The sequence below is a fragment of the Helicoverpa zea genome, chromosome 1 (genome assembly GCF_022581195.2).
Source record: "Helicoverpa zea isolate HzStark_Cry1AcR chromosome 1, ilHelZeax1.1, whole genome shotgun sequence".
Classification (NCBI taxonomy): domain Eukaryota; kingdom Metazoa; phylum Arthropoda; class Insecta; order Lepidoptera; family Noctuidae; genus Helicoverpa; species Helicoverpa zea.
The window spans coordinates 3,031,524-3,044,642 of NC_061452.1; the positions used below are offsets into that span (position 1 = coordinate 3,031,524).

General features: G+C 35.9%; 1 protein-coding gene across 2 annotated transcripts in view; it reads right to left on the reverse strand.

The window, feature by feature from the left end:
• LOC124630854 (protein bunched, class 2/F/G isoform-like) overlaps positions 1–13,119 on the reverse strand; it is a 140,736-nt gene that overhangs the window by 51,203 nt on the left and 76,414 nt on the right. The gene's annotated exons all lie outside the window — the stretch shown is intronic.

Here is a 13,119-nt window from a genome sequence, read left to right on the forward strand (position 1 = left end):
ATGTGTCGGCCCAGACTTCACGTCGGCCACTGAATGCTAATCGCGGTGTCATAAGAAACGCATATGTTGACGGTGAATTAGAATAAATAGAAAGTAGCTAAACAGTCAAATTGAAAGTAGCTAGCCTTATAAGGGTGGTTAGATGTCTCTGTTTTACTTGTGTGGATCTCATTTTCACCAAGCAAAACTATTAGAATAAAATTGCAAGATATACTTAGCGGTTCTGTCGTTAATCAATTGGAAATAAACTAGTTAGTTGAAACGTTAGATATGAATCTAAATATCAAACAAAATAAAGCAAACCATGACGTATGCAACAAGGAAAATAATCTAGACACTCATTCAATAAAACCAGTTACACACGAGCATAAAGTTTATAAGACTTAAAAAATATATCGAGTAGCGTGGCACAAATAGGTCAGTTGATCATTGCTCAACCGCATCGGCCGATCCGCGTACCTAAGTAAGCCACGGCCTCCTTGCACTTAACGTTTTTTACTTCACCCGCAGTAGGTATGAGCATTTATCGTATAGTTCGTATCTCTATTCTATTTTGAAGTGGGCAAAATTCCAGTCGGTTCTCGGAAGATCGGGGTGTAAGTACTAATATGTGTACGTAAGCGTCTCGCTCTCGTGTCGCGGGTTAATATTCTTCACATGTCAGCAAATGGATTTCACGTTTCAATATTGGTGCTGTGACATTTACGATAATAAATGGGATTACTTTGTACTTTGTTGTAGAAAAAGGTGTTAACAGCTGGGTCAATGACATGAAATAGGAAAGTGTAATTAAATGAGAAAACCACAATATAGATATTGATACATTACAACAGGGAAGATATGATTACAGGAATTCGTACCACGGTAAACAATCGAGATGACTCTCTTCATTGTACAGAATAATAAAATGTAAAATGGTAATTTCACAAATATTTTTCTTCTCTAAGTCGAAAATATAACGGTTAACCACAGCGCATGTAATTTCCACATTATGTAGGAAATGTGGCACATGACATCAGCGAAGGAGCGGTATCGCATTCTGAGCGATTCAATGGTGATGCAGTTCCAATAGTCTGGTCCAACTGCAATCTCATTCTAGACACCAATTTCAATATGAACTAAAAAGCGTTAAATATGGATTCTGCAGTGAAAGGTTAAGGTAATAAATTGGTTTGTATCCGATGGAAAGAGAAGAAAAAATCAAGAGTGAAGCAACCAATGTTGAGAAATATAAATATTGGTCAATATAAATCAACTCTAAAGGACGAAGTGATTCCATTTTCTGAAAAAAAAGAAGGATGTAGAATTGAAGACGATAAAGTTAGCTACAAAGCTGACTGTAGGTCAAATGTGACTGGATTCGACGACGATTTATCTAAATTGTCTGCAAGACTTCGAACCAGTTTAGCGGTCATTGCAATGGTTAGGATTATCAAAATTGAGCACACGTTCGCAAATAACTGTGAGGTCACTCGCGATCTTAATTACGTGCCACTCGTACGATTTTACTGTATCCAACCGGTTGTGAAGGAAGTGGTCGAGATTGTAGGTCCTCCTTATTATAATTATATTCACGCCACTTAGTTTAAGCTCGTTTTATTAAATATAATATGTGTTAAATATTGCGTATTGCCATACTACTGAAAATTTATTTTTTTTCGGCACAAAGTTGTCTGAAGGACAAGTCATGTAAAACAGTTGTATACTTGATTAATGTTCTAAAACAACAACACAATTTACATTTGTATCTAATTAATTTAATTAGTCATACTAACGTGATATTACTATGTGCTAAGCATGAAGTTTTTAATTCCAGATGGCTCCCAAGGGTGTCATCACATTTGCATGAAGCCAAAACAAGTGATGACGGTACTAAGTTCAATGACATCATAGTTCGTGACATCATTGTCATAAGTATAGAGATTTTTAAAAACAAAAGAGTAGAGCAGAATGTTCTATATTAAAGCGCTTATTGTTTTCTTCGCCATTATGAATTCAATTTACATAAGTAGTGACATAAACTATAACATTTCCATATGGACTAGAGCACGTAAATAAATGTGTAGACATGCCGTATTGGTCAAGAATTAATGTAGGAGTAAAGGTGGGAAGCCTTACAATGAAACTTACTTTCAACTAGGTTAAGAACATTTAATCGGATCCGTATTCGCGTTCGATCTACTTGATGATACGAATATAGTCGGCAGAAGACCTGAATTTCTGGTAAAATATACAAAAATAAGGTATAAGCATTTATAAAAAGATGACACCTAGCCTACGCATTCTTTTTTGGATCATTTACATAAGCTGCAACACAGGATATTTTTAGACACAAATGAACTACTCATAGTCTATATTTTTAAGCTAGTAATTTGAGTCGTAATACCAGAAAAGCAATTACTAAGTGCTCAACGTTTGAGTTATCTCCAGAGTGCATAAATCACAAGATGCATTTGTGTTGCACAACACGGCAGCGACATAAACAACTAGATTTTAACAGGCCACGCTCCATGTGAGTACATTATCAACTGAAATCTGGACAAAAGTCAACAATATTATCTTAGACTTATGTAAACTTTGCATAATATTCGCTGAACGCGATGTGATACATACTTCCAAGATTTGGGGCATTACTTTATCAGCGTACGTAAATAGTGTCTACCGAGATTACAAAAAGAAGCAAACAAAAATTTACCAAACAACATATGGCATAATGAACGATGGCCTACGGCACTAAATACAGAATACGAAAGGGCACGAAGGGCACGAAGCAGTTATCGTTAATTACGCAAGCATTAGAAACATGGATACAAGTAAACAAAACTGTTAGCAGTTTTACCATAAGGGCTTGCAAACAGAAACATCGGTGAGGTCGCACAGTCAAATATTGTCAGCATCCTTTTACGGAAAATAGATAAGTATCAAAACAAGTTGCAAAATGTCTATTTGGGCAAGCGATCAGTTGTGCAATAAATAAGATACTTAATCGAGACTCGATGAATTTGTGCGGACAATAGGCGTGGGCAGCAAGTCAGCAACTGTTGACGTAATCGAATTTGGACAATTAGGTACTATGGAGTAAACAACTCGTGCTCGAGATGTAGGTTATCGGTACGCGCTCAATATTGTGATAGCAATGGGGGACACACATTAGCGATAGACTTGATAAATATGTTGATGGGCTCCTAAATATTTATCTTTTGTAACCACGTGCGCCTCATGGAGAACTTTGGAGTAATATGGACAGCTTTCTAGTTAATAAAGCATTAAATAGGGATAGGCGTGTTAGAAAGCTATCGCGATGTGTGTTGATTGACGTCAATGAGACACGTGCTGTTAGGTGACCAAAGACCCGTTTTCACAGCATATCCGCTTAGGTCCGCGCTTCAGAGACATTGATAAGATTGATTTGACGTTGTATGTTGGCTGGGAGACAACGGCTGCATCTAGAAACGTTGATTGTGACCTTTATCGAGACAATCGCGTTACAACGTAGCGGTGCGGTGAATTATAGTAAGCTTAGCTGTTGGCGGATTTATTATAATTAACCTGGAGACTCCTCGTGACTAATTGTGGGACCTGATTAATAGCTCTTTTGTGAAATTGTACTGTAGAGTGTAGGGTTGTGTTAGCGAATCTACGCGTATTTCTCAGCTAATTTCTTTTAGTTTTTTTCTGTAATTATAAAAACGAGTTGCGTTTGTCTGCAGCATGTAGAACATGCGTTTGACCCGGAAACATCGGACAGTAGCAGTGTGGCAGTTACCAAGCATTACTGCTAGACCAAGTAGGCCAACTGCATAATGCGCACTTTTCATTTATAACAAGCTGCACTCAACACAGTGTCTAAACACTTCAAGTAAAACTTTTACGTAACGGTTTCAAAATACTCTACCGGCAGGACTTTTTCAACAGATATTTTATGTTATAAGATTAACTGAATACAAATATACAGCATGACGTAAATAGTCTTTAAATTATTGAATTTCTCTTGGCATTATTTTCAACACGTGCTGCATATTTAAATGGCATTGTTCAAATAATGTTCTCAAGGTAAGAACGGACTTCAAAAAGAATTTAATATTGCCATTTTGCGAACGAGATTCGGAAGTCAATGGCTTTGATTCAGTATAATTAAATTGGCACAACTTCAGATTTTTCTCAGACATATGAATGATGTAAAAAATAAAATATTTAATCCAAAATTAAACTGACAGACAGCATTCTTATTTTTCATGAAGTTTGAAATAAACATGACGTGGTCCTCATTTAATAAATTCTCACATTATTTTATATTTTAAAATTGTGTCTAATCTCGTGCTTCATTACCGTTATCAGAAGCAACATGTAAATGTAAACACACGCCGGATAAACAGTGATAACTGGTTACACAAAGATGGCTGACATCGGGGATCTATTGAATACTAACCCTGTCTAAAGTAGAGGTTATCTATCATCAACTAGATAAGCGATCCCACTGAGAGTCGCTAAATTGTTTTTATTTCAACAAATATTTTAAATACGACCTAGCTTTTATAAATGCAGTATATTAGCTTTAATTGCGTTTATCTAATAGGTGTGTCGACAAATAAATGAGGTAAGCAAAAGATTGCAGAGTTTTTTAGAGCAAGAAATAAAGAAAATACTGAATCAATGTTATTTCTCTTAACTGATTCTTGAGAAAGAACTACGGCTCGATTTAAAGTAATTACGTTGGCCTGACAATGTACGTATTGAAAGTTTAGATAAACAATAGCAGGGGCCTTGCCCAAGTTAATTGATGTACACTCCTAACAACTAATGGGATGACGTCAGTGTCAAGGGGTAAATTCAAAGCACGAGTGTTGGAACAATAAAACCATTGATCGCTATCGAGTGGTATCTTAGCTGGAGATCAGCGTCGCGAAGATAGTGCTGTGGTAATGAGCGACACCACGATACCATCACAATCGGCTATTGTGGCGTGTCGTTCACATTACCTAATGCACGGACCGTAATTGTAAAACATTCATTACTCATTACAATATTGATGAGTTGCTAGAATGTGCTGATATTTGAAAAATTACCTTTTTGAAATGTAATAAATCAGCGGCTATTTATGTTGCTTATTTGTCATTGCGAATCTTTGTCAGGTAATTATTCAAAAGAATTACAAAATAAATTAAGTATGGAAATATTGACAAATAAGTGTTTTGTTTGTTTACTTCGCTAAATTTCAGATCGCGTCTAGTAGGCAATAAAATACTACAAGATTGTCTAATTAGACTCAATGCTTATATTGAATAAATTTCTCTGAAATGGAACACCGTATGCCAGTCAGAAATGACTCAAACGCGAGACTAGTTGATAAAAATTTAATTATGTGCCAAAACCTTATAGTGCGGCTTCAGGTGGCTGTTGGCATGGTGCCCGGACATGGCGTAAAAACAATCTATTTCAGATCTGAGAGTTGATTCGGCGTGTTATATTCTAACGGGACATTTCCCCCTACCTGACAAACGCGGTGCTCTTTATATGGATGCGTACGACCACGAAACGTTATCCCTGCTACGAATTGCTGTCACAAAAATTTTCAGTGATGACATAATATTTGCTGACGTCATACTCAAGTTGCTAAATGCTTAATTCAGTCCTGACGCACCCGAAGGACAAGATCATCAATCCATGACGTAACAATAGTGACAAAATAATTATATATACATCGACAAACTGGAGTGTGACCATTTGTTTGCGGTTTTCAGTCAAATCATACGATGGTGCGGTGAGTCGAGCACTAACACAATATTTGCTTTAAGCCGTATGACTAATAGTCGGACATTAAGTAACCATTGCCGGGGTGGATGACCGCGTGTGTTTGTCGTTCGCTCAGAGGGCAGGCTCATTTGCTTAAAAAACAGTTTTCAGACAAAGGTGTGGACAAATTTGTCATGAAACGATATGTCGGGAGGTTTTAGCGAAAGTAGAACATCGGCCTGGCCGACTCTTTTCAGGATTGGATCAGCGTGTGGACGTCTCTTGACCGATCACCATTGCTGACGTAGATACTTACCTTCTTTTGGAGAAAGATGTCACCCGTTTAGAAGACATTGCCTTACCTGGAACAGAAATAGGCGTAATGTTAGTAGATGTCCAGTAAAGTGGACACTAATTGCTGCAGGTGTGCGACTGAGATATGATTCTAGAGTTGCTTTTATCTTTTACAAAGTGCGTTATTGCGACGGAACAGTTTAAAATGTGGCAGAATCGCCCTATATAATTTACAACTCATTTAAATTTTCTCAGAATTCTCCTTCACAAACACTACTGAGAGGGAACACGGTCAATATAAAATATTATAGTAAACATAGATTGTGAGGACAATAAAAACACGTGGATGTGACAATCGGTTTGATTCACGTAGTAAACATGCTCAGCGAACGGGCCACCTGCCAGACGCAGAATGTATGGCGATTTGTTTCATTCAAATATAATAGAGATTTATACATTTGTTGACGAGTTAAGTATTTAATCAATACATAATTTAAGATGGCAGACAGGCAATTACGTCTCTAACATATAAGCATATTCATCTGAAGTAAATACCGCGTACATAGCTATAGCAAACTAGTCTAGAGTCTAGACAAACAAAGGTAGCGTACTAACAAACAAAAACAAGGAGACAGCACATAAAGACAAAGACCTTGATATAACAGCACGTCTAACAGATGGGTGTAACGTTTCAAAATTTCACACAAATATCGAACAGTAGTGACTTTGAACCTTGGTCGCTTACAACATAAATCATACAAATATTAGTGTAGTTTCATGAAGTTTTCCGCGTGTAGTGCATGGCAACGCGGCTATTATTGACTAAGGCATACTTGGTTGTATAACTGAGCAAGCGGCACGGCACATGCGCGATTAGAAATGCATAAATCACGTTGTGTCCCATGCGCGGGAGCACCGCACGGCGCAGCAGTGTGATCTCTATTATGCACAGCCTTTACGAGTGCCATTAATTTGCACTGACAACCATTTTGTTGAGTTGCGGTCACAAAAAACATTTACGACTTACGATTTCAAATGCAATACAGTTCAATTTCTCAGAATACTTTACTACGGGAATTTTTGCTTGCAGATTCTGTTTTGGAGACTCCTTTTTTTTTCATTTGTTTTGGAGAAGAGTGTAAACTATTTCTGTAGTTTATTCATTTCTGTGGTTATTTAACATAATCTTAATGGGTCATTATGTCATCTTAATTTTGAGCACCTACTTCATGTTATAGAATCAGCTTTACTTTATTCAGTAGACAGACATGCAAATTATGCTGAATGTTAGAATCAATAGCTGCGCAATACACGTGCCTAGTCCCGTCTAGTTTATGTGGACTTTAGCTATAATTGTTCTTAATAATACTTCAGTAACAATTGTAGTTACTGAGTGGACGTTACATAAGTGTTAAAAGAATTAGCCATTAGATATATAGGTTTAAATGGTGGTTGTTACAATTCCATCATTGTGTTCGAACGTGGCTTTTGAACAAGACATCTAGAGCGTGAACTAGTCGTAATCTGAACTATTGGACGTTTTGAAAAAAAACATGATAATTCCTACAGATACTTTAAAGTATATTCATATAATCTATGTGAATTTAAATAACAGAATTCAACTTCTTCAAAATTTCTTATTTCAATAAAGATTTCAGTATCTTTTTACAGACAAAAGTTAATCAAAGGCTAAGTCGTTTCTACGTTTTATTGAGTAATAAGTTTTAATAAACACATTTGAATCGTAGGTTCTAAAAACAAAACCAAATATTTATAGGCATTACGTAATCCTATGATAGCCTTACTTATTAGGAAAATAATAATGGTTGTGTAAACTTTTAATGCTTCTAAAAATAATGTTCCTTTAAATTACCTCATAAGTATGTGCAAACTAATAAATAAGTATTAGGTAAGTTATTTACAAATCAATTTCTGATAATAATAAAGCACATTTATTAATAAGTTTGACTACGAAACAAGCTCTAAGAGCTTTATGATAGAAGAAGAATAAGTAATGATTTACTAAAAATGAGAATTTCCCTAATATTATTATATTAATATTGCGTCTGATATCTTCAAATTGGACGCCTTCTATTTTTATTTTGTTGGAGTATGTGTAGTATTTTAGCGTTTTTTTATCGTCTTAAGCTTAATTACAAGACTTCATGCATGTTAATTGTTAACAGAAATATAAATCTAGACAGATGTTTCCTTTTCTTGAAAGGAATTCTAGACACATGTTTCCTTTTCTCATTTTCAACTAAACAGTATTTTTTTCTTACAATATGTGAAGACTTTTTGCTGTACAAGAAAAATTCTGAAAGTATGACAGACAAATTACCTACTTTCGTACAATAACAATACTTGTCACAAAAAATATGTTTGACTCCGAGTACATCGCAATGTTTTCGCCTATTTTTTGCCCTTTGTTGATATTTCTTTTACCATAGCACCTATTTGTGGTTGTGGTGTACAAAAAACTTACCTTACCTATCGTAGAGTAAGTATTGTTTTTGTGACTTGTATGAGTAAGCTACTAACATGTGAATAAGTAATGATTGGGTACATATTTGTTTTGTTTGACCGTTTTTTTTAGTATCTAGCAAAAGTTATGAAGTAACTACCAACTAAATAATAGGTACGTGGGAGGTGTTATTCAAGAAGGCTAAAAAACTAATTGTTTGCTTTTATAACTTGTCGAAAACACTACCTAATCCGTCAATTTTCCTTATTCTTAAAGCTGATTCATATATATTATTTGTAATGACAATGCACATTACAGATATTAATTCGGTCCTTACTGGAAATAATAGAGACTTTATTTTCCCGCTTACCGCTAACTACGGCACCGCACCCCATGTTCACCCTTAGGCTAGTCAGCCTAGCATTGTATGCATGGAACACCGTTATGCGGCTGGCACCGTCCATCAGATATAAAACCTACTGACAGACGATAACGGTAACAGACAACGTTTCTTATGCGCGATACTACAACCCACAGACATACGACGTTATTCAATGTTCTACATGATGTATCTTGACATAAGACAAGCCGCATTAAGGCGGTCTTATACGCTAGCGATGGTTCTATAAGTTCGCATGTCAATGTACTCTGTAATTTTTTGTTGTAGTACCCATATATGGGCCGTTGATGCGAAGAGATTTGCGCTGTGTGGGCGGCATTGAATTGGCAGATAGATAGACTTTCCTAATCTAAGTATGATTTGATGTCTGTAGACGATGATTGATTCATTTATTATGTTATAACAGTTCTGTTTTTGTGCGTCGTACTTTTTTACGAAAGAAAGGCTTGCAAGCTTTAAATTAAATAAACGCATGAATTATCTTGAAGTGGTTACAACAACCTATTTGCTTTCGTATTGGTTAGGAGCGAGTACCGTTATTAAGATCCGACACAACATTAATGCTGGTACACGATCAAAACAGTCGTAAAATAATATGCGTTACATACGAGGAATTCCGAACACATAAATCACGTTCACACCAATTATTATGGTTGGGCTATTTTTATAGATATGATATAACAGATTACATAAGCTCTCAGCTGATTCGTTAAAACAAATGGAGTTTTTTTACATATTATTCGGATATGAATATTCAAATTGTGAGAGGTAACGAGGTCAATGTGACAAATTGGTATTGCCGAAAAGAGACACGCTAGCGTAGACCATAGTCGATCGATAAGTCATCACTTTGAGTGTATTGTGCTTTCAGTGAGACTACGTCTTCATTTGTTTTATTGAATATCGTTCCAAAATATATTCCCTAGTAAAGAAAATTGGTGTCATAGATTCTACTTCGATGAAAACATGATAAGCTCACGTAGGCTTCAGCAATTCCCGACCGTGCAGAGACAAAAACTAAATGCCTGAATACGAGATTAACTCACGCGCATGTTTAATTACTCGTTAGATCTATTTGCGGGCCGGGTCAATGTTAGCCCACGGTTGATTGAAACAGTTAAATAATGCCGCGTGTATAGGGCTGTCAATCTTAATTCTTAGCACAACGCTTCACAATTAGCCACACGTACTTTTCCTAAAGGCAAACAGGCGTTCGTTATAGGAATATTAATTTTATCCAATTTGAAACGTTTCTCAAGCTATTCTGGGAATATTAATTGGATCTGGGGACACGGCTAATAAATTATAATTTATCTGGGATCATAGTCATAAAGTTATAGTTGGGAAATCCGCGTTTAAGTGCGTTCGCGCAATGACCATGTTCGGAGGCGATTTCCATGAGGAGTGAATGTGGTGTTGCCATCTAAGGGACAATGCGGGTTAAGTCAATAAATAGTTTCTACTGTGGATTTCTACCATCATGTTTGTATAGCTTTACGACAGGTATGACGGGACCTGATCCCGCTGTCCAACATAGCGTTTCATAGTTAAGAATACACGTTATAAGAATAAATGTTACTATTATGAAGTGTGTTAATTTTTCTTAGCAAGAATTTTCCAGTGACCACAACTATTTAAGATAAACTAGTCATGCTTCTATCATTAGTGACTTACATACACAAGAAAAACATCGTAAATCATAATAAAATAGGTTTTTTGACCTCACCACATCTACAGCCTGCATAGTCACATACCTATAACTAATGGGTTCTCAAAGCTTCTTGCGTCAATGCAAGGAATATAATTTATCAATCAGACTCAAGGTGATTATTTTCTTTAGTTTTTATGAGCTCACCAGCTGAAGAGAAGTAAAGAAAACAAGTTATCAAGTGATAGCTGTGCTTATTTTCACAGAAACAACACTTTAATATTTATCTTCATGTCCATTTACGTTCAGAGAACAACAAACAACATTTACTTTTGGTGAAGCTTGATAAATATTTGCAAAGTGGCAAAAGTAGTATTCATATATTCTGTTAATTTGATATACCTGCATTAGAAAAATTGTATAGTGTAATAAGGAATTAAACTTAATTTTATTAAATAATAATAGATTTCTTACGCATTCCCTATAGATAACAGAGCCTATCAAAATCGCCCAAATGGAATCACCGACTAACGTGAACAGTTTAACAATTACAAATTCATTTTTTTTCCTTTGGGAACTCCTTTATGTGTTTAATATTATTCACGCACACTATTTACTTAACGAAAACCGTAGATGAATCAGAGTTAACACACTACTTTGCTGTACCTCTACCTAACAGCCTACTCACCAGCCCTTCAATAACAATTTTCATTTTAAACATTTTCTAAAAAGATGCATTATCCATATTCCTATTAAAATAAATATGGTGGCTTCCCGAAGTGGTGCACATGGATCGTCTCACGCGCTGTTAGGCAAACATCGTCGCGAATACTTGGCAATAGGAGGAGAATCTTTGGCACGAGTGGCAAAGTCACGCCCCCGTTTTTGCCTAACGGGTCTAAGATGGCACTCGTCTAATATTTAAATTATACACCATTGTTTTTGAGATAACCTTTAACAGTAATTGTTTGGGTTACAGTTAACTTTGCCTGATTTTCTCCAGAGTTATCTACAACAACAATTTCTTAATTGTAAACTATCGAATTCATTTTATTACCACCCCGGAAAACGCCCATATTCAATAAGACACACGTGACGACTCAGATTATATGCCTATACTTCCAATATTAAAACTATGTGACGAAAGTAATATTAACTAGGTAAATAATCAATAAATCATAGCAGGCTATCGGCAAGTAACATTTTATCAGCTGTCCGCTGTAACGTTTGCATAATCGAATCTGTGAAGAGGATTACCCTGTAAATCTGTGTCACTGTTACATACCTATTATCTCAGAAGGTCGTTGGAACTACATAACCCAATAGAGAAATAAATACGACCTTTATTGAAAATTTGATAAAATTGCCAATGTATATTCTTGACTACGACGTGTTGGTCTTCATGATCATATCCATAAAGAACAGGTTTTTGAAAAATAAATACATAGTAACTAATAATTTGTTTCCTAATAGAAAGCTGGCTACCAATGATTTTATCATAAGCTAATTAGACAGATTTCAGATGCGTAACTTGTCATTGCTTATGCACTATTCCAATCGTTCGTTGGTCCTAACATGTTAGTTTGAGTTGCCTAAGGCCAAAATCTGCTTTCTCCATCGTAAAAAGGAAAGGAGTTTTATAATCATTTCTAAATCCTGAGAAAGTTAGCTTTTCAGTAATTGTTGCTTAATTTATATAGCCTTTTGTATTTTTCTCGAAGCCATTTCTACGACGGAATTACAAAACCCAAATGAAGGAAAAACCAGTTACATGACATATTACGTGAAAGATAATTTGACTCCCACATTAATTAATTAGATATATGTCGGAACCAATCGAGTGAATGTTTACGAATTATCTTTCGCCACGGCCAATCTTTGTGGGTGAGACTACAAGGCCGTTCACCGGCGAACCGGAAAGGCTGGACAATATAGGTCAAGTGTGATGTTTAATCATAAGATACGCAGTCACCCTACATTGTTACTGTTATTTACTTCGAGTGTCAGGTTACGTGATGAGTAAACTGCAGACGGATTTCCTTTTATATTTAATTGAATAGGACTCCATCTAGCTGTGGCTTTGGCAGCACTATTATGTCATCGAGGCATGAAGCAGAGTACAAATTAGGGTGCCAACATATTGATTGTGATTTTGACAAATGATTTCTATCTCATGTTTTTGCTTTATTCATTCGCTTTTGTAAATGACATTCGGAATGTAGAATTAGATTTATAAACTGGACATACCTATTTGAACAGCTGTTCTTGTCAAATAAATGAGATTATTTTTTTGAAATTAAGCAATGAATAGAAAGCGTCGCCTCCACAAGTGACAAGGTAATCTAGCAAGGAATCAGTTGTATAACACGTGATCCACGTAATTCGTGTTTGACGACAATCTCTGGCAAACATTGATGTCACCGCTTCAGATGACTGTTTGTCCACGAGATACACTATTTCCGAAGATAACTTTGTTAATATTTTATCGTTGACAATAGTTAGTCATGCATCAGGAAATGTGGTTACATTTCCGCTAAGCATATAGCTAAGCGAGCGGGAAAAGGTATTGCATCTCGTTTT